We start from the raw sequence: 24,132 nt of genomic DNA on the forward strand, positions 1-24,132 counted from the left end.
GCTCTAGAGTTTAACAAAAAAGCATTTGCTTAACAGCACTCTTTGTAAACTCATGCATGTTATCCAGGCACTCGCTTATTTTCTCTTTAGCACTCTGCAATTGCACCTCTTCTTGTTCAGTAAGATTCCCCTTATTTTGTAATACTTTAGTCTTTGTCAGACCCTCTAAATGATTCTTATTACTTCTTAACCAGATCTTTTTTCTCTTTTATTTCTACCTTATTTTTAAACTCCACTTTTATTTTATCCCACTCACTAGCTATAACTTCTGGAGTACTTTTCATCTCCCTAATAACTCCTGGATAAGTTCCACTGCCCGCTACTTAAATTCCTGTCTTTTTAATAGGTAGGTGGGGGTGTCAGTGTCTCATCTTTACTTCATTACCCTCTGTTTGTCAGACTTCTTGTGATTCATATGAGACATGCATCTCCTGTAACAGCTCTAGGTCTGCTTTATTGTTTCACTTATCTTGACACCTTGCTGCATTTAACAGGACTGTGGAGTTCATTAATGTTAACTGAGGAGAATAGTGTGTCACTCAGGTGATTCATTTTCCATCTAAAAATGTTGACAATAATGCAAGCCACAGGTCCAAAGATTTGTAACTGACATTAGCATTCTGAAATAGACTGAGACAGACCATTACACATTTTGCATTCCCCTGGTTAAGCAAAGCAAGGTAACCCTCCCCTAACTTTTATACACAAGTAAACATTGAATGAGTGTACACATAAAATACTAAGCATGCCAAGCAGTATAAAACATGACCCACCCAATTAAACTATTTACACAGTAAAAACGGCTTCTAAGCTACATGTTTACTCATTCACTCCAGTGGAACTCAGGGAGTTTGCAGTGTAACTTCCAATGGGAGGAGCCTTAGCCTTTTGACAGAATCAAATTATGACCTCACATTTCAAACAAATGTTCGTATCTGTGTAAGCGTAAGGGTTCTGAAAGAAATATAAATGGCAAACACTTCAGCACAAAGTATTTTTATAATGGTAGCATTCTTTAGGTTCTAGGTGTTAAACCAAATTGTGTAAGTCACAGTAAACACAGTAAGTGTTACGTTTGTAATATTTTGTAAACAACTTACAATATCTCAGCAACCACTCAAGTTACACACATACTGTCAGCAGCATTTTATTCATCCATCTGAGAGCTTTCATATGAGGCTAAGGAGTTGTGTCTGTTACTTGGATGTTGAGATATTTAGAAAAATATGAAAATTATATCTATATAAATTAATATCACAAAGACAACAGTTAATATCTATTTACCTCCACTAGACAGAGGTCAGATATTGATGCAGTTGAGTTTGCCATCGTGTAAGCTTTAAGATGAAATCTTTTAAAACCTTGTACATAGCATGGTTTTGGAATTATTGATGCAAATATAAACAAGCAATATTTGATGCCTAGAGGCGTCAGTTGGAGTTAACTGCAAATGCATCTGGAGGCATTACTCGGATGTAATGAGTTATCTATAATCTTTGAATATATGAACACAAGACAGAGAGCCTGGACAAATCCTATGCAATCTCCAACCCATCCTGCAATGGTAGAAGAAGCTAACTTTCCACAAATGATTTCTAGTCATGGCCTGAGGCAGCTGACCTTATACTAATCCATTTGAACAACTTGTATATTCCTACTAACTAATGATTATATTAATAACATCTGTTACACCTAGATGTCCTCCCTGTGGTCGTGTGGGTTTCCTCCGGGTGCTCCGGTTTCCTCCCACATCCCAAAGACATGCTGCAGGTGGATTGGACACTCTAAATTGGCCCTAGGTGTGAGTGTGTGTGTGTGTGTGCGCCTTCTGTGGAAGGTTGGGTGCCGAGCTGGCAACTCAACACCGTAAAACTCCACTGCCAATCATGAGCAGACAAGATGATCCGCTGTGGCGATCCCTAACCGGGAAAAGCTGAAAGAAGAAGATCTGTTACACCTAGATAAAGTAAAAAAAAAGGCTCCAAAACAAAGGTAAGAGAAAAAGAGAAAGCGGAAAGGTGCATGTTACAATACAAAAACATAACAGTGCTTATTAACTGACACAAATTAAAATATGTCTAATATTTTAACGGATTCATTTTAAGGAGAGAACACTTTATGGTCCCCTTTCTAACTAAGCAGCATCACAAAATATTATTGCAAAGACAGATAAAACACTGTTCAAGTAAGATTCATAATTTGAGAACATAAGTACATAAATTCTTTTGCTTGATGATCCCATCCGTTTGTGCACCAATACTAGTTTTCATTGATTGTTCATAACAGGAGTAAAACACGTGTGGTGAGGTCATGTTGCGTATTTCTTATTTTGTAGTTAAAAAATTCTGTCCTTCTGGAGGGAAGGGAATAGAAATTAGGTGGGCTAAAGGTCAGTTGGTGAGTTGAAGTTAGTGCCATATACCAGTGGCAAGAAGATATATATATGTATAGATAACAGCTGAGATATCGGGGAGAATCATGTCAGTGTAGCACTCAGTGCTGCCTTCAGTATCATTATTGTTTCAGTTACATCCATACTAAAAGTTCCACAGTGAAGTCATGGTTAGAGATCACCTAGGGCCAAGTCTCTCAGGAAACTCTAAATCAAAGGTCATTGCCAAGTTATAACACCTACAAGCAACCAGTACCAGTTCATAGATGCATCTTCTTGTATACACAGTTTTTCCATGTTGGTTGCTTTGTGGTGGTGGCTGTGAGTGAGAACACTTGTGTTTCTTTTAGAGCTACACATAGCTCCACTGTTGTACATCATTATTCAGTCCCAAGAACTTCAGTTCTTCCCAAACTATCTGGATCCTTCAAAGAAGTCCACTTTTTTTCTCATCATAATTCATAATATTTCAGGGTAGTGCATAATAACCTTGATACCCTTATTTTTAGCAATGGGACTGCAGATCTGAGTTGTTTCCTTTCTCATCTTCAAAAAGTCATGATCTAAATAAATGTGTGACTTGATGCTATTCAAAGGGCTGTCTGTCTGGTTCATAGGTAGGTACTAGGCTATCATCCCTAGGACATATACAAGCCAGGCCATAAAGATTCCCTGGCTTTCACCACCCAAAAATTATTTTCCTGTGCCCCTGTCAAGCAGAGCCACAGAAGTGATTCCCAGGGTGAATTTCCTATTTCCCATCCAATCGTCAAGATTTTTCTTAAAGAGGGCTAATGAGGTGCTCTGCTTGACATGAACAGGTAGTCTGTTCCAAAGTATGGGGAGTCTCTGGCACAGGAACCGATCCCTCCAGCATGTTTTGTATATTGTGGTGACAAAGTTTAGGTTCCTGGAGCGTGTGGCTCAGAGGGTTTGGGAATTCTGTAAGTGTAGCATGTCCAACAGCTCTGGGTTTGACATGTCTTTGTATGTTAGGCAGAGATCACCTGTGAGTAGGCGATATGCAACGGAGTAGAGCTGGAGTTTTTTGAGACGGTCTGCATAGGGCATCTGTTTGAGGCCGGTGATCCTCTTTATGAGGTATTTCTGTGGCCTTACAGTTGTTGTAAATGTCTTGTGAGGTACATACCAAATGGGGCATTGTACTCTATAATAATGTCTAATAAATAATGAGTAGAGAGGACCAATGACCTCCTTTTTTCTGGCTGAGAAACCTTTTGTGATGAGGTGTGCCATGTAGAAGGATTTCCTGACTACTGTGGCAATGTGGTTATCAAAGGAGAGACTACTATCCACCTGTGTCCCTAGGTCTCTTATCATACTTTTAGTGCTAAGTAGACTACCACCTATGTGGTAGTTCATTTTTTATTTTATTTATTTAACATTTGTTGACCGGGATAGTCCGACTATGTTCAACAGAGCCTGTTTTCAACGGAGGCCCGGGGAGAAATGCTCCAGATGCATGTTTTTGGAATGTGGGAGGAAACCGGAGTACCCGGAGGAAACCCACGGGAACACAGGGAGAACATGCAAACTCCACACAGAAGGCACCCCAGCCGAGAATCAAACCAGAGAACCTCTTGCTGTGAGGTGACAACATTAACCGCTGCACCACTGCGCTGCCTAATAGACACAGGGTTTTTACCAAAAGGGATGGCTATGCATTTTTTGGCATTGAGCTTGAGGCCATGGCTTTGACACCAGGCATCTGTCTCAGTGAGGCCCTTTTGTAGAATATCCACATCATTTGGAGATTCAATAATGGTGCCCAGTTTGCAGTCGTCTGTGAACTTTGTTAGCCATAGACCCTCTGTATTGGCCTGAACATCAGCGAAGTAGATGCCAAACAGGTGTGGACCCAGGACTGAACTGTGTGGTACTCCACTTGTCACTGGTCTGGAGTTGGATTTGGAGTCGGCTATCTTCACACAGTGGGTTCTATCAGTGAGCCAGTTGGCAACCCATTGCGTGACATAGGGATTTATACCCAATTTAGTGAGTTTATCTTTGATTCCAGAGTGAGGATGGTGCTGAATGTCTTGGCAAGGTCTAGAATCTGTGCGAACCACTTTACCCTTATCCACGGCTCTGGTGACTGCTTTAAAGAAGTCAAGCAGGTTTAGGAGACATGATCTGCCTTTCATGAACCCAAACTGGGTGGGGTCCAGAGTTTGAAGGTAACCTATGTCTTTGTTTATAAGTTCCATGATGATATGTTTTGTGGCTTTGCAGATCAGGCTCGTCAGGTTAATGGGGTGGTAGTTCCCGGGGTCCATGGTGGATCCCCCTTTGTGGAGTGGGATAACCATAGCTGTGTGCCCTTCAATAGGCACAAAGCCTGAAGTAAGGCTATGACTGAACATGGTACTTAGGTGGCTGCCAGTTCGTTTTGTAGTTCATGCAGAACACAGCCAGGGTTGTTGTCTGGTCCCATGGATGCTGTATTCTTGGCTTTGGAGAGTGCGTTTTTTACCTATGCAGCCATGATTATCAGGACTTGGTATTATTCCAGTATTGAAATGGGCCCTTTAGGGGGTGAGAGGGGGGTGAAGATAGCACTGAACCTATCTACCAGGATGTTGGCAATATCAGTTGGTTCTGTATATTTAGTACCATTGTGCTCTAACTCAGAGCAGATCTGAGTGCTGCCATTGAGATTTTTGACATGACTATAGAATGCCTTGTAGTTGTCTTTAGAATCTGTGGTGATTTTATTTTCGTATCTAGCTTTGAAGGATCTTATGAGGGATCTCAGCTTCTTACTGAGGCTGACAAGGAAGTTTTTCCAATCTTGGGATTTTACTATTTTTTGCAACAGTTTCTTACTTTTGTTGTAGAGTTTGTTTATGGCAGGGGACCACCAGATTGGCTTCACTTTTTTGGAGGAGAGCGTCTTGGTTCTATTTGGGATGGCATGGTGCATGCAGTCATGTATGTGTTCATACAGTGCACTGGTGTAAGATTCAGCAGTCGTACTTCTATTTTCCATCTGCATGGGTGTCGTGAAGTTTGCCACTAATATCTTGAGAAGCATGAAGTTGGCTTTGGAGAAGTTTTATACGGTGGTTAGCTTAGTGGGGATGAGGGCGGGATGTGGCTGTCTAGGGTGATTAGCTTATGGTCAGATCTGACCAACGAGGAGCTGACCTCTGGTGTGGAACATCAGTTGCCCATATTGGTGATGACTAGGTCTAGGATATTGGTGCCCCTGGTGCTGGTTTTAATACTAATTATTTTTGTTTAGACAACAAGAACTTAGCAGCCATTGGCCATGGACTCCCACCAGCAGCCCTTTCAATTTATTGCTCATGAAAGTCGTAAATGGGATACTAATTTTACAAAAATGTCCAAGCATCCTTACCTTCAGTGATTTCAAGTATGCTATGCTATACACACACACACACACACACACACACACACACACACACACACACACACACACACACACACACACACACACACACACACACACACAAAACATATACTTATATATATATCTATATGAATGCATGACAGATGATCAAAACTGCAACAGATCAAATGGCAACTAATCAATCACAACTTGTCAATCAGCAGCCGATCGATAAAAACAAAAGAAAAGAATACGTTTCTTTTTTTGAAGGGAAGCCCCCTCGACACCCCATCTGAGGGAATATGCCCCACATCCCCTGCTAATTATATATACCAACTCTGAGATTGCATTACCATGGTGGAAAAGGAAAATTTCCTAATATCCATTGTACTGCAATCTTGCACAAAACAAGTATTGGCACCTACAATCAGCTGATTATCAGTCAGGTGTGACAGCAGTATTCCAGCTTGACAAGTTGCTGTTTGACAGCTTGTCACACACACACACACACACACACACACACACACACACACACACACACACACACACACACATATATGTAGGAGCATAGGCTTTTGTTGATGGGGAGGGAGCTGGTACAGGTGATTGAAAATCAGCTGTCAAAAAAGTGACAATTGTCTCAGTGCAGTGGGGATTAATTAGCAGGTTGTGTGGGGGGATGCAAGGGGGGCTTTTCCCCAGAAAAAACATCTGTTTTATTTATTTTTTGATCCTTTGTGGATTATCTGTGCTTTCAATCAAAAGTTAGGCTCCTAAATATATATATATATATATATATATATATATATATAGAGAGAGAGAGAGAGAGAGAGAGTGAGAGAGAGTTCCCCTTTAGTTCCCCTTTATAATCTCGAAATACTGAAATCTCGAATTTCAGTATCTCAAAACTATAAAGGTGAATGACTCACAATCCAGAAACCCAAAATCACGAAACACACAATCACGAACATACATACACCATACACCACACAACACACACACCATTCTACCCATAGCACACAAACTATTCAACCCTACACTACATGTAAACAGGGGGCAATCCCCCCTGCCCCATATCCCCCTACTCATATATACCAATTCTGAGATCGCAGAAACAGAAAAAAAAAAAAACTCACACCCAGACTTTCTACAGTCCCTCGCACCCTCCCACACACATCCAACACTCACACTCATACTTCCACCTCCCTACCCTAACCCACATGTACAACATACAAAAATACTCACATACACTCAGTCACCTTAAATTCTGGACACCATCCCAGCCAAACACTTCACATAACATAGCATAAATGCATAAGCATGAATTTGCGATATTCGGATTTGCGCTTATGCACTTTTGCTATTTTGAAGTTTCGCCTTAATTGTCTCAGGATACTGAAATTCAAGATTTCAGTATTTCGAGATTATAAAGGGGAACTATATATATATATATATATATATATCTACACAGACACATACACACACACACACACACACACACACACACACACACACACACACACACACACACACACACACACACGTGTATGTATATATACATCACTGTATATAAATATATATAAAATCTGTGCTCTTTCTCTCTCTCTGTATATATATATATATATATATATATATATATAAATATATATATATATATATATATATATATATTGTAGATCGGTAGATAGATGTTAAAGTGCCTATTGTTAGTCACCATGTTGTCATTTTTAATAAAGTTGTTGCAAATGGTTAGTAAGAAAACCACTCATCATCCCTTAGGTGGATTCCATATGCACCAACCTCTTTGATCCATTTTTAAGTGTACATCAACTATTTTGCTATCAGCCAGTGAGTTCCTTAAATTTTGCAAATAAAACTATCTTGCTAAACAAATTCTGCTTATTTTCATTAAAACTGAAACTTTGTCTGTAGTTAAAATCTGTAGGTTGCCGTGTGGCTGGAAGAAGAGCTGCTTACCCATGGGAAATCATGCCTGATGTCCCTTGGTGAAGACATTTTTTATTGCCCTGACAACCTGCCAGTCAAAGGATATATCCTTACCTATGGCCATATGTTGGCACTTAGTAAGTGGTTTTAAATTAACTCATGGGTTGCAGAGGCGTCTGCTTTCCAAATATTACTGTGGCATATTTATTAGTATTGAAGGCCAAGCCCTTATTTTACACCAGGTAATGATTGTGTCCAACCTTTTATCGAGAACTGTTTTGTGCGAGAGGGAGAAAGAAATGTCACCCAGTTTGCAGTCATTAAGAAATCTGTTGGACCAGTGGATACCATTATCAGTCTCTGCATCACAGGATGATTCCAAAATGATGTGAGGTAAGAAAAGAGTCCTATGACATCCAACTCTTTACTTCAGTCAGTTGGTCTTTCAGTTTTACCTGCTGAATTCTGTTGGAAAGCTTGTTGTCTCCTTAGCAGACTAATTATGCAGTGACCTTAAGCTCTTTGAGTTTATAATTCTTCAATGCTGGATAATGTTGAAGATATGTGCAAGATGAAAGTAAGGATGTGTATGCATGTATCCCCCTTATATGGGACAGCTGTGGCCTCCTCAGAGAAGCTAATCAAAACTAGCAGGCTGAATCTTCCCTTACAGATCTGCACTAGTTCATTTTACTTATTCATAATGAGTGGGCCATAAATTCTTGAATCTAGTCACTTTTTAATCTTTCCATCTACCTCCCTTCTACTGCCCAGTGTGTGTTCTCAGAACTTTGATTTATTTTTCTTGTAGATCTTCTTTTGGAATGATAGCACCCATTTGGACTATGTGGATTCTGTTATGGTATTTAACTGTTTCTGTCATGACATTTTCTACATCCTTTCTTCATGGCTGTAAATATTAAGCTCTTTTAGCATCTTTCTTTATATATTTCTCATGTATACCATTCTCTGTTTATGTTGCCCTGCTCTAAACTTCCTTAATCCTGTTTATATTTTTATAGTGATATGTTGATGATTACTTTACATACCTGCCATAGTAACTGCTTGGAAAGAGGGACAATATTGTTCCCAGTTTTTACACAATGTTCTGCTAGCCTTTCTTGCTGCATTGCAACATTGTACTAACCCACTCCTTATTTTGTATTATTTCTGGTTTCCATATAGATTACTTTGCAATTTCTGCATCAAATGTAAGCTCACATGTTTTAGTCCAGTATTCCAGTATTGCCAAGTCCCTTTTTATCCTTTGTATTTTATGCATTAACCTCTTTGCAAAAAATAAACTTTTCCTTCCAAGTCTTCTACATGGTCACCTATAAAAACATTCATCTGTGATAACAGTCTGGATGTTATAATAAACTTATCACAACTCCCAAACAACACGTGCCGAGAATAGTAACAGCAGCATTATTTCATTCTGCTTGTCAGAATACTAAGAACAATTGCCCTTTCATGTTTTTTCCCCTGTGAAAATGGAACAGCAGAACAGTTGATTATCAAAAATGCCAAGATTATAATAGACCCGTCAAGCTAACCTGCTTAGAAAGCACAGTAGTGAACCAAATGCTTTCACTCAAATTACGTGCTACGACATTATCGAACTGCCTCAGCCACTCTCCTGTTCACGTCACTTTAATCACATCTAACAGGAAGATAACTTTCAGGATTTATTATTTCCACTGCTCCATTATGGTGTTAGAGGCTTTTCTTTCCATTTTACCTAACGTAATCAACTCAAATGGAAAAAAAGAAAAAATAATTCAGTGGCTATGATGTCTAAGATATGAACCCTTCACACTGTCTCTCTGCTTATCATGCACCACTTGTAACCAGTTTTGCTTTTTATTTTATTTACTTATTTTGCTTTCTTTTACTTCATATAAACTTCTAATGAAAGTACAGTATCTTTGCATTTATTTCACCACCACAGCAATTACTGAAAATGAAATGCTTCTACTGTCTGAGATATCTGTGCATGTTCCTGTAAGAGATTGGTGCATTAGCTTCTGTCAGGATACTCATATGTGTGTCACGTAGACTGCTTTCCCACTCACAACTGCACAGCCTGAAAGTAAAGCTGATATAGATGACAACAAAGAAACTCATGTTCTAGTCTTTTTTTTTCAAACTACAAATACCAAATGTTGCATTAACCAAGCAACACCCCCTTCCGAGTCTAAGCCGAAGAAAGGAGTTCTCTTACCAAGAGATCATTTGTTGTTTGATGCTAGATATAATTTACTACTCTTCTTTGCCTGTTTTAATCCCATGTTAACTTTACTTATAATCCTTTAACTGTTCTTTGGCTAACATTTTATATGAAAAATGTATTTTATGTTATAGATATCACAGGCCACGCTGAAAAAGAAGACCTTGTGCTGAAGTGGCCTTCCCAATTAATAAAAGAACTAACTAATTAACTCAATACAAGTATCTGTAGTAAGCTTTATAATGTCAATGTAACCTGCAATAGCCCATTCTGCCTTACAGTTTTATTTATCATAAAGCTATTTTAATAAGTTGATTTTCTGGTCACTATCATGACTGGATTAAAAAGGCTCACTAACTCAGGCAAGACATAAATTAATAAAGTAATAATGAAATTAAAAGCTTGCTATCCCAATACAAGTTGAAGGTATGAGTTAAGATGTCACTATGTGCATTATTTTATCTCCTTGTCCTTCTTTTTCCAATAGTAGTACCTAAAGTGAATATAGACACTCTTGAATGGGATACATGCAGCCTGATGTCACGGTTGCTGCCTTCATTCCCTGATGTATAGCTGTCACTGGTAGTCCAGCAGAGCCAAAGCACTTGCTTCTACTAATAGGCAGGACTGTGTGCTCTGTTTTAACAGTAGAGTTGCGCACTGGCAATGGCTGGATGTAAACTTGGCTCATTTTACCTCTATAATAATGGTAGCCCCTTAGTCATGACTATTGCTGATTAGACTAAAACCATATCTTATTAGAAGGATATCTAAAATGAAACAGAGCTTCTGTGCAGTTGACTTCAACAAAACCAAATTCAAGTTAAATCAACACAGTGGGTTGGTTTGGTTGTCATGGTGATCAAGTTATGTCACTGCCTCTCCCCTTCAGGGATTGGAGTTCTGTCATGACATCCCGTGATGTTGCCTGGTTTGGAATCTGTATGTACTTGGAGCTACAAAGTACATGTATGTTTGTTTCTTACTTCCATTTCCAACTTCATACTATGGGAGTGTAGAGTAGTCATGCAACTGTCCATACTGAAATACCCATAAAACAAGACAGTTCTACCCAGTGGGCCTTAACAAATTATCCAAATGACAACATAAAGTCGATAGTCAAATAATAGCTAATACTATCTTGCTGTATAATTTATCAGTACATTCAAGGATGTTTCTGAGTGCTTGCATTTGTAAATTAGTGATTTTATAACTGTAGGGTCACACCTTTATGTCGGAGTGTGTGTGCAGTTTCAATGTGATATTATACATTATTTTGAGAAAATCTGCTAGTTTATAACTTGTATGGACTGCAAGGGTATATGGTATGCAGACTATTTGTTAAACAATGTATCCTTCTGTTACCATGTATGTGTATTGCACTTGTAAATCTATTAAAACATGCCTGCTTCAGTGCTTTTTCCTCTTTTCTAGTGACAAGTGAATTTTGTGCCACATCCCTGGATGACAGCCATAAGCTGAGAGAGTTAAAATTATATTACAAAGTTGAAACAGTCAAATTCCAGGGGCAGGTAAGAAAACAGAAACTCTGCCTGTAATTGAGTCTGGGTGGCTGCCAAAATAGAGCAGAGTATCTAAGGATGTTAGCCATTCCAGCTGCAAAAGAAAGGTGTACGGACTCATGGTTGCACTCATTGCACTGGAAAGTTGACCATGGCATGCCACACAGATACTCAGCTCAGAGTTCTGCTGTTCTGAAAACATTTCATAACAGTCAGTCTCCCTTGCTGGAAAGAAATTAAATATTAACTACTGGATTTGAGAAGAGGTAAGAAAATAAACCGTGAATGGTGCCTCTGGTGTTATAATCAATGATTTTTCTGCACAGACAGTATTTTTATATGCAGCTTTTAGCAGAATTGCATGTGTACATTTTCATATTACTTGTTCCAGATGAGAGGTTTTAACCGATATTTAGTGGTACACATTCTGTTTTTAAAAAATATATCATTGTATAAAACTGTATGCAACAAATCAGTTCAAACCACTTTCCTACTTATTAGTGGTTCCATGTTTATCAGTTTTATAGAAAAGCCAAAGTCCAAGTAGGTATGAATATAGACTTCTGTTACTCTTTTCTACTATAGCATAAAATGCTGTGTTTGTTCCACTGATAATCCGAATACAGATAGTGAATAAGAAAAAAACATAATAAACTTTCCACAGCAGTTTATGGAAACCTCTAAACTGCCCTGTGACCATACTCTCCCGATTAATGGATTTAGTTCTTCAGAAATGTATTTTAATAATTAAGCTAGCATAAAAAATCATCTGCAAAAAAGCCTGCATCTGCATTGATGCCATACTGATATGTAGTCAACTTTTAGATCTTGTCTGTATAAAATATAATAGCTACTGGTAAGCACACTACAATGTGGGCATTTGCTAAGCCTTATTAATGACAGATGTACAGGCATTTATTGCAAATATTTTGCCTAACAATTTATTTTATGTTTATTTCTTTGCTGATGTTCTCTAATTCACTGATTCTGTACTTCTTATTAGCATTATTAAAATGAATTTAATCTGGGAACATCTTTTGAATTAAGTCTGGACTTGTGCTCTGAATAAGACAGATGCATTTGTATTATAAGTGAGACAAATACACTTGGTTTCTTTCTTATCCATTGCACTATAAATATAAACAAAAATGTAACTGTAACTATTGAAATGGACACATAGGATGAATTGGGCAGTTTTGTTATGCTAGCAGAATCTGTTCTTCTCTGTTTTCTGTATTTTAATCCACCAATCATCAGTCTGTGATGTAACTCAAGCTAAAGGAGTTGAACAAATGATGATGCATGTTCTAAAAGATGGCAATAGGCAAACAGTTGTTGAGGATGACAGTGCGGCAGTTGTCAAGAAGGATCAAGCTGTGCTGCTGTCGTATTGTTTCTTTGATCAGCCTGAAATGCAGATGACTTAGATGTAGTTAGGTCATTTGATGCCCTGGGCAGCTTCCACAACTCAAATTTCATAATCTTATAGTTAGTATGTATTATAGACAACTGAAGGGAAGGTTTAATAAAAAAGCAATATTTCTAAAGTAAATAAATGTTGATAAGTTTGCCATTGGATGTTACAATCTTTAGGAGAAATTAATCTTTGCCAACCCCTCCTATGATTGCTAGTCCAGTAGTAATGTTTCATTCCCAGATAGCACCAAGCCAGATTCGCAAATGGTTTCTGCATAGGGTACTAGAGGCAGTGTGGAAGTCATTCAGTGCAAACTACAGACAGCTATCTAATTCTAAGACGTATTTGCATAAGTGCCAATAACTATGGATTGAGCCGTACATGAACATATGATGCTCAGAGGCTCATCCAGTACTTTTCTCATTTCTAGCAACCATCAGAGAGATGTGGACAGTCAGGTAAGGATTGTATTACAAAGAAAGGTGTAGAGCTTGAGTTCCATACATATGGTATACATACTCTGTGATGCAACAAAAAGGGGTAAACATAGAATACCAACACTGCACCGCTGTTTTTCCTGCATCCTGGGTGAATGTGAAAGTATAGACAATGTTAAAGTAGCATGCAGCTGTGTATTCCAAGTGCCACTGTGTAAAAATAAAATATTATTGGTATGATGTTCCTAAGAATACATGAGCTGCCTGTCTCTAAGCCCATTGCAATAATAAAGTGCTGTAAGTTATGTTTCTTCACCTGTTGCTGCTGTCTGGGTGCATAGCGTGGCATGTATGCACCCAGTAAAGTGTGAAGAGTTTACTTATACATACAAGGGGTGCACAACAACATGGTGTCTGATTGTGAGAGTCACACAAGCATGCAGTCAAACAACCCCCCCACCACCATGTACACATACACATGATACAGCATGAAGAGAAAAACAGAGGTTTTCATCAGTGTCAGAGAGATGGAGGGGGAAGATTGAATTAATGTTATGAAGGAACAGATGAGGATCTGGACTGGTGCTCCACAGGAAGGTTTTAGTTGAGAGGGTGCATGTGTATTGTGTCTATGCTCCAAATGTAGCCTCCAGAAAGCAGCTGAGACACATACTGATTAGAATGCAATCGTAGAAGACAAAAATCTGGCACAAGGGAAAAATGTTGAAAATTGGCAATGCCAGATTGTTTGTGAAAAATAATGAATTATTTCATACTAGATGTAAGAGGAGTAAGTTTAATCATAGTACTAAAATTAAACTTGTTATAACCAACAGTTTTCAGAATAGTTTTTCAGGTTGGTTGAAAATGTATATGGAGGCAGATCAGGCTTTCAAGGAGATAAAAAACTTCAGTTGCTATAACTTTATTCAATAAAATGAATGAGTGTCTTGTTTCTTGACCATCTACACACCATGTGGTTCCAAAATAGATTGTGTCAGTGAAAATGTTTCTCTTGTTCCAAAATAAAATGTCTTAGTGGTGGAGAAAATCTCAGGAACTGTCCAGAAGAATCAGGGCAAACTTGTATTTGAACCACAGTTTCCTGTGAAAACAGTGTTTCATGTCCCTGCTCCAAGAAGCTGACACACACACTTTTTGAGATTCAGTTTACACACACACACACACACACACACACACACACACACACACACACACACACACACACACACACACACACACACACACCTGGGAAAGGCTGGCACAGATTTACTAGCTATGCCCTCTTCTGCCCAGACTATAACAGAGTTACTGTCACAAGACACTACAAAGCCAGCTACTCTAAGGCTCTTACAAGGGTACCCAAATGAATGAAATTAATATTAATACAAATGATAGTGTTTGGCTAATGCAGTAAGGCTTTCAGGAGTGGCCACAATGTGTCACCAAATAGATGTAGTACTCTCAATGGTTAAAATACCCGCGGTGGTGGTGCTGCGGTAGCGTTGTCGCCTCACAGTAAGACGCTGTCCAGTTCGATTCTCAGCTAGAGCGTCTTCTGTGTGGAGACATGCGTGAATGGGTGTACCTTCATTGAAGGTTGTGTGTCAGGCCTGGCAAGCCGGTATGTAAAAATCAATTGCCAATCATTAGCGGACCGGAGTTCCGCTGTGGCGACCCCTAACCGGGAAAAGCCGAAAGACACAAACAAACTCTCAATGGTTAATCCAAAAAACGAATGCTTGGTGCTGATACCCCAACCAGAGAACAACGATTGAGAAGCCACAAAAACAAAAGAACTCTCAATGGTTAAAATATTCTCTAAAAGACCAGCCGCAATGAAAATTTAAATATATTTACTAATAAATAATAAAAGAGCATGAAAATATGGAATACCTATTTACCTTAAACATCAGAGTTTCAATTCACAGGAAAAACTAAAATAACACAGATGAATAGATTCACACAGATACAGAAAAACAGTACTTAACTAATCTCACTATATTTTCTTGACTGATCTAAAGAATTACTATTCCCTGGTTCACTTACTAGAGCAAGGCAAGATGAAGTAGATGAGGGGTCCTTCTTTGTCAGATTCCAAAAACAGAGTGCTCTGAGACTTCAGTCTCACCTGGTATTAAAACATCATTCTTAGTGATGGATTACAGAATTACAGCTTATTTGACAAAAATGTATTTTTATCCCAAAGTGCTTGTAACCTTCTGATTAAATGTTACCTCACTAAAAGTTTATTACATAATGTATTATATTTCTTAAATGTTTTATTTGTTCTGTACAAATCTTTGTTATGTTGTAACATGTAATATTTACTTGCAATATTTGGAGCTTTTCTCCACGGGCTTTCACTGAAAATGGGCTCTTTATGGCCCAGTGGAATTCCCCAGTAATCAAACTTAAATAAATATAAATAAATATATATATGGTCATCTGACTTCTGGTTCACATGCTATCCCTTGGCTAGAAGCTGCCAGGATTTAGCACATATGTGTCAATAATACACACACATAGAGCTTGCTAAGATCTGTTGCAGCTTCTGGAAGTGATAAAACAATTTCAAACCTCCACCCTTCCATAGTAGCAATTAGTTGCCCCCAAAGACAACACATAAAGCTTCCTAGTACAGACCTTTTGTCTCTAGCTGCATTGAAAACTGTAAGATACAATCTTTATGGCATAAGCCAGGTGATTTAATTTCACACTATTTTTTTTAAATCAAGTGGGTTGAGATTAACCTCTTCTGTTCCTGTATCCTCTGTTACAATGTATACACTTCAACAGTTACAGTAATACATGTATATTTCTTCCTCTGTCCAGAAGGACACACTCTTGGTACATTTTTAACACAAGCAACTTTACAAATACTTTCATTACAATCATCTGTTGTTATTGTATATTAAGTCAATTTCTGTAATTTTTGCTTAATTGTACTGTGGAGTTTTTCTCCCCAGGTCTCTGCTGAAAAAGAGCATTAGCCCAGTCAGACTATCCCGGTCAACAAATGTCAAATAAATCAGTTTAATATTCAAATAACATACAATTCTTTACTAAATTCCAGCTAGCTGTGCTGGCATATGTTACACATCTACTGCCCTACTTCGCCTGACATAGTTGGCAACACCTTACATTGTTACAAGGTATATATCCAGTTCTGAGTTATAGTAGCTGTGTATCTAATGCAGTTTCAGAATTTTGTGGAGTGCCTGTACATGCCACTTTTAATAGTTTTGGTGATATGACTGCCATTGCCTGGCTGGCTGACATTCCAAATGAATGACAACAGCAGGTTTAGAAAAAATGGTATCTCTTAAGGTGAAGTTATTCAGTTAAGGCTATCTTTGAGTCCAGGCTGGAGAATTTGCCAAAAAAGAGACAGCGAGAGGAAATGTATTTAGTTTGTTGATGTGAGAGTTGTTACAACACCCAGAGCTTCAACTTTTGAAAAGTAGTTCTGCTTTCACTAGGGGTACACTTTCAAGAGTATTTCTTTGGCAACATTGTTTTTGGACAGGAATGCATATGTGACCTCATTAAAGTTTAACAGTTGTAGGCTGGCAGAAGGTTTGTGAAGTGTGGCTGTGTCTGTAGTATCCATGCCATTGACGGGAGGCCAATGTGCTGTAGATCGTAAATGTTAGTGACCAAAGGCATAATGAATGCTAATGTTTTGGTTTAAGTAATGCTACAATCAGAAATGGAGTGTCACAAAAAACTTACTTGGTTACTCTTGGCACAGGATGAACTGTGCAGCATCTGACCGCAGTGTCTTGAAGCTGTCCAGAAAGGGCCCCTTTCTGTTCAGGGTAGCTGCATATATTGTATCCTTTGTGTTCTGAGAAAATCTGCTTTTAAGAACAAACACAGTTAACAACATAAGAAGTTGTCAATGTAAGTTACAGTGGAAGGAGACCTTGTAGTTTTTTGTATCTGCCTGAGTTTTATAAATGGGTAATTGAAGCTAAACTTGTTAAATTGCAATAAAACAAACGTAACCCAAAAGAGCTGTAAAACTTGTAGATGCTGAAAGTCTTTCAAAAACTACTGCTGTTGCAAGGATGAGGGTGGACTATTCCACCTGCATTCCCCCAAATCCAGCTAATTATATTTAAACATATTGACTACCTATCTAATTCACACAGTGATCATTTTCCATTCCAGCTCTTAATCTTTTATGAAACCCCAAAACCTCAGCCTCTCTTAATTAGTATTTGACCCCTCCCTAAAAAAGAAACTCACATAAGACTCAGAGTACTGTGGACCTGTCCCCACACCCCTTCCCAGCACATAGTTCCCCTCTACTGCTTTTGAGTTTCTCAGTGTTGCAGTTTCTTCTGTTATTGACAACATGTTTTCCACATTAGAAGCATAGAACAAAAATGAAATGAGGATGGGGGTTGGTATAATGGTGAAGGCGTTAACCTCAGAGATACAAAGTACAGGGTTTGATTCTCACCTTTAGAAGGGAAATTGGCTGTGTTTAAAATGGTTATGAAGGGCGGCTAGCCTAGTACATACCCATGGACCTATGACCCTAAAAGCAGGATACACTAATTCTTCCTATAGAACAAAGTGTGTTTTTTTCTTTCTTTTTTTTTTTTTTTTTTGATTACCTGACCTGAAGGGATAAATTAAAGATATGCAACTGAGACTTAACATAACTCAAACAGAGGTATGTAGATAAAATTAGAAAAAAAATGATAGTGGAACAAGGTGGAAGTACAATGAATGCAGAGAGATTAGGATTCTGAAAGCAAGCCCAGAGGAAATGAATAATTATACAGAATATTGTATTTATAAACTGGCAGACAACATTATAAAGACTAATCCACTGAGGGAATTGAGAAAAGAGATTCTGACACTGGGGAGTACATGCAGCTAAGGGTACAGAAAGCAGGCATGAGACAGCAGGATGTGACTGGTGCAAACTAAGAAAGGATCCATGCTACTTTTATTTATTTATTTATTTCACATTTGTTAACCGGGTTGGTCCAGCTGAATTACAAAAAAAAAAAAACATTTTCAGTGGAGACCTGAGGAGAAAAGCTGCAATAACATCTACAGCAATAAAAAGTAAAAGAAACATTATACATAAGATAAAATAGAGTACAAACTGAAATGCCGGTATATAGAACAAATTATAGCTGCCACATAAGAAAGTGTGAGTACTAAAACATAAACATACAAACAGTTTAGTCACAGTGCTGAAAAACTAGCATGTTCTAATATTTATAAGACTTAGAAGTAATGCCAAGACACTTCCTAAGCAAAGGTTGTAGAATGTGAATAGACAGAGGTATACAGGAGGTTAAGTGGGGTCATTGCAGTGACAGATCTTGGAATTAAGCAGGTGATTTTTCAGTATCTATTTAAAGTTGTTGGCATGAGTTATACTTCTGATATGTAATGGGAGTTTGTGCCAGCTATGAGAGACAGAGTATTTATAAAGGTTTTTGCCTATATTTTTACAGGGTTTATAGGTCAGTAGTAAGAGTTGGTTGAAACTACGAAGAGGACGATTGGGGGTGCAATAGGACAGAAGTTTGGAAAATGATGGGCAGGTAGTGGGGTGATTGAGAAGGGAGTCAGCAGTTTGGAGTTGAGTAAGTTGATTTGGGAGTTCAAGCCAGTGACGTTTCTGTAGGGTCAGGCGGTGATGGGAGGAGTAGGGATGATTTACAGCAAATCTAGCAACTTTATTGTATGTTGATTCGAGTTTGTTAATAAGGGAAGATTGTAGGTTAGTCAGGATAGAGGAGGCATAGAGTAGGGTGGCTAGTAAGAAAGTTCAAGCAAGGGTACATTTACTGGGAGCAAATAAATTGGAAGGGAAGTGTGATGGTATAGGATGAAGCCAAGCAAGTGTCTGAACTGTGGGTCAGAGCTGCCTTCCATATTAGGGCTGCTGGCAGAATATAAAAATATAGCTTTCTAGTACAGACCTTTTGTCTCTAGCTGCATTGAAAACTGTAAGATACAATCTTTATGGCATAAGCCAGGTGATTTAATTTCACACTATTTTTTTTTAAATCAAGTGGGTTGAGATTAACCTCTTCTGTTCCTGTATCCTCTGTTACAATGTATACACTTCAACAGTTACAGTAATACATGTATATTTCTTCCTCTGTCCAGAAGGACACACTCTTGGTACATTTTTAACACAAGCAACTTTACAAATACTTTCATTACAATCATCTGTTGTTATTGTATATTAAGTCAATTTCTGTAATTTTTGCTTAATTGTACTGTGGAGTTTTTCTCCCCAGGTCTCTGCTGAAAAAGAGCATTAGCCCAGTCAGACTATCCCGTCAACAAATGTCAAATAAATCAGTTTAATATTCAAATAACATACAATTCTTTACTAAATTCCAGCTAGCTGTGCTGGCATATGTTACACATCTACTGCCCTACTTCGCCTGACATAGTTGGCAACACCTTACATTGTTACAAGGTATATATCCAGTTCTGAGTTATAGTAGCTGTGTATCTAATGCAGTTTCAGAATTTTGTGGAGTGCCTGTACATGCCACTTTTAATAGTTTTGGTGATATGACTGCCATTGCCTGGCTGGCTGACATTCCAAATGAATGACAACAGCAGGTTTAGAAAAAATGGTATCTCTTAAGGTGAAGTTATTCAGTTAAGGCTGTCTTTGAGTCCAGGCTGGAGAATTTGCCAAAAAAGAGACAGCGAGAGGAAATGTATTTAGTTTGTTGATGTGAGAGTTGTTACAACACCCAGAGCTTCAACTTTTGAAAAGTAGTTCTGCTTTCACTAGGTGTACACTTTCAAGAGTATTTCTTTGGCAACATTGTTTTTGGACAGGAATGCATATGTGACCTCATTAAAGTTTAACAGTTGTAGGCTGGCAGAAGGTTTGTGAAGTGTGGCTGTGTCTGTAGTATCCATGCCATTGACGGGAGGCCAATGTGCTGTAGATCTTAAATGTTAGTGACCAAAGGCATAATGAATGCTAATGTTTTGGTTTAAGTAATGCTACAATCAGAAATGGAGTGTCACAAAAAACTTACTTGGTTACTCTTGGCACAGGATGAACTGTGCAGCATCTGACCGCAGTGTCTTGAAGCTGTCCAGAAAGGGCCCCTTTCTGTTCAGGGTAGCTGCATATATTGTATCCTTTGTGTTCTGAGAAAATCTGCTTTTAAGAACAAACACAGTTAACAACATAAGAAGTTGTCAATGTAAGTTACCAGTGGAAGGAGACCTTGTAGTTTTTTGTATCTGCCTGAGTTTTATAAATGGGTAATTGAAGCTAAACTTGTTAAATTGCAATAAAACAAACGTAACCCAAAAGAGCTGTAAAACTTGTAGATGCTGAAAGTCTTTCAAAAACTACTGCTGTTGCAAGGATGAGGGTGGACTATTCCACCTGCATTCCCCCAAATCCAGCTAATTATATTTAAACATATTGACTACCTATCTAATTCACACAGTGATCATTTTCCATTCCAGCTCTTAATCTTTTATGAAACCCCAAAACCTCAGCCTCTCTTAATTAGTATTTGAGCCCTCCCTAAAAAAGAAACTCACATAAGACTCAGAGTACTGTGGACCTGTCCCCACACCCCTTCCCAGCACATAGTTCCCCTCTCTACTGCTTTTGAGTTTCTCAGTGTTGCAGTTTCTTCTGTTATTGACAACATGTTTTCCACATTAGAAGCATAGAACAAAAATGAAATGAGGATGGGGGTTGGTATAATGGTGAAGGCGTTAACCTCAGAGATACAAAGTACAGGGTTTGATTCTCACCTTTAGAAGGGAAATTGGCTGTGTTTAAAATGGTTATGAAGGGCGGCTAGCCTAGTACATACCCATGGACCTATGACCCTAAAAGCAGGATACACTAATTCTTCCTATAGAACAAAGTGTGTTTTTTTCTTTCTTTTTTTTTTTTTTTTTGATTACCTGACCTGAAGGGATAAATTAAAGATATGCAACTGAGACTTAACATAACTCAAACAGAGGTATGTAGATAAAATTAGAAAAAAAATGATAGTGGAACAAGGTGGAAGTACAATGAATGCAGAGAGATTAGGATTCTGAAAGCAAGCCCAGAGGAAATGAATAATTATACAGAATATTGTATTTATAAACTGGCAGACAACATTATAAAGACTAATCCACTGAGGGAATTGAGAAAAGAGATTCTGACACTGGGGAGTACATGCAGCTAAGGGTACAGAAAGCAGGCATGAGACAGCAGGATGTGACTGGTGCAAACTAAGAAAGGATCCATGCTACTTTTATTTATTTATTTATTTCACATTTGTTAACCGGGTTGGTCCAGCTGAATTACAAAAAAAAACATTTTCAGTGGAGACCTGAGGAGAAAAGCTGCAATAACATCTACAGCAATAAAAAGTAAAAGAAACATTATACATAAGATAAAATAGAGTACAAACTGAAATGCCGGTATATAGAACAAATTATAGCTGCCACATAAGAAAGTGTGAGTACTAAAACATAAACATACAAACAGTTTAGTCACAGTGCTGAAAAACTAGCATGTTCTAATATTTATAAGACTTAGAAGTAATGCCAAGACACTTCCTAAGCAAAGGTTGTAGAATGTGAATAGACAGAGGTATACAGGAGGTTAAGTGGGGTCATTGCAGTGACAGATCTTGGAATTAAGCAGGTGATTTTTCAGTATCTATTTAAAGTTGTTGGCATGAGTTATACTTCTGATATGTAATGGGAGTTTGTGCCAGCTATGAGAGACAGAGTATTTATAAAGGTTTTTGCCTATATTTTTACAGGGTTTATAGGTCAGTAGTAAGAGTTGGTTGAAACTACGAAGAGGACGATTGGGGGTGCAATAGGACAGAAGTTTGGAAAATGATGGGCAGGTAGTGGGGTGATTGAGAAGGGAGTCAGCAGTTTGGAGTTGAGTAAGTTGATTTGGGAGTTCAAGCCAGTGAAGTTTCTGTAGGGTCAGGCGGTGATGGGAGGAGAAGGGATGATTTACAGCAAATCTAGCAACTTTATTGTATGTTGATTCAAGTTTGTGAATAAGGGAAGATTGTAGGTTAGTCAGGATAGAGGAGGCATAGAGTAGGGTGGCTAGTAAGAAAGTTCAAGCAAGGGTACATTTACTGGGAGCAAATAAATTGGAAGGGAAGTGTGATGGTATAGGATGAAGCCAAGCAAGTGTCTGAACTGTGGGTCAGAGCTGCCTTCCATATTAGGGCTGCTGGCAGAATATAAAAAGATAGAGCAGGGAGTATTGAATAAAGTACTAGTTCTGGTAAGGTTTCTAGTAGAACCAAGAAGTGAAGACACTCTTATGAAAAGGATAATTAGTAAGACATATAATACACTATATAACAACTACAGGAACTGATTAAAGGAACTTAGAAAGAATCTGGAGGAAAGATCAATCTGATACATTATAAAAGAACAACAGGAGGAAATGTGTAAGGCCTCTTGGTATGATACGAAGTCCAGAATATTTAGAATGTTTGCATAGGTACTTTTATACTCTGAATGTACCAACAAGTTAAGGGAACAGTGATGGGGGCAGTATTTGCTCCAATGTATGCATATCTGTTCATGGGCCATTTTGAGGCACAATTTCTATATAGAATGGAGTTTTTCAGAAGTTATGTAGTAGAGTATTTTAGATATATAGATGATTTAATTTTTCTCTGTGAAAGTGGTAGATCCAGGTAGGTGAGTTTATACATAATTTGGACCAAAATAATTTTGGGATTAAATTTGATGGGGCACAATGTGGAGAAAGAGTGACATTTTTAGATGTTAATTTGGAGGTAGAAGAAAGTAAGATAGTTACATCTGTTCATCACAAGTTTGAGGGAGTAAATATTTTTTATATGACTCCAGTTGCCATCCTCCCCATTTAATGGCTGCTCTTCCTTATAATGAGTTGCTACACATTTCAAGGTTGACCAGCGATAATGGTAAAATGGAGGAAGAAATAATAAGAATATGTGAGAAATTTAAAAATAGAGGCTATAGTGCCAAATGTGTAGAACAAGACAGAAATAGACTTATGTCAGGTAATCAAGACCATATAGCTGCAAAATATCAGGGTAGATAGGATAGAAATAAAAATAATATTTCAGTGGATAAAATATTTTTTGTGACCACATATGGTGTTTACACTGAACAATTGGTTAAGACCATTATGACCCATTGGAATTTTCTAAAACAGGATCCCTTTTTGGGTGAATTGTTGCCTCAAAGACCGATGGTGTCATACAGGTGGGGGAAGAGTATTAAGGATATGTTAATACATGTTCAGTTTAAATTTCCTGTGGTAAAGTTGAATAGATCTATTAGAAATTTTGGTCTTCGAGCATGTGGTCATTGTAGTATATGTAATTATACAGTATCTACTTTTAATAAAATAAATGGACAGAAATATGATGTGTGTGACAGTTATAGCTGTATGACAGAGGGAATTATTTATGTGCTTAAATGTGAATGTAACCTATTTTATGTAGGAGAAACTAAACAAAGTTTTCGTGTCAGATTTTTAGAACATTTAAGAAATATAAAAAATGAAAAAGTGGAAAGCCCATTAGGGTTACATTTTAAAATGTACCATAATAGTGATGGGAGTAAGTTGAAAGGAAGTGCTTTAGAAAAAGTTTATTGTGAAAGAGATACATGTTTAAAAAAGTAAATTGCAACATAAAGAAGCACTTTTCATTTTGAAATTCAATACTCTGTACCCTTATGGGTTAAATAGAGAACTTAATTGGAAATGGCTCTTGTAAAGTGTTTTTCTAATTGTTTTATTGGCTTTGTTTTA

At 37.9% G+C, this 24,132-nt stretch overlaps 1 protein-coding gene across 3 annotated transcripts in view; it reads left to right on the forward strand.

The window, feature by feature from the left end:
• The window catches only part of LOC122805554 (inositol-trisphosphate 3-kinase B-like), an 835,875-nt gene that overhangs the window by 216,980 nt on the left and 594,763 nt on the right, over positions 1–24,132 (forward strand). The window contains exon 1 of one of the 3 annotated variants that reach the window (XM_044075771.1): positions 11,619–11,731. The exons of the other annotated variants lie outside the window; for them this stretch is intronic. The gene's annotated coding sequence lies outside the window, so the exon portion shown is untranslated. Of the gene's footprint in view, positions 1–11,618; positions 11,732–24,132 lie in introns of those variants that run through there. 3 annotated transcript variants of the gene reach the window in all.

Source organism: Protopterus annectens, chromosome 6.part1, assembly GCF_019279795.1.
Source record: "Protopterus annectens isolate FY-2018-M chromosome 6.part1, PAN1.0, whole genome shotgun sequence".
Taxonomy (NCBI): Eukaryota; Metazoa; Chordata; order Ceratodontiformes; family Protopteridae; genus Protopterus; species Protopterus annectens.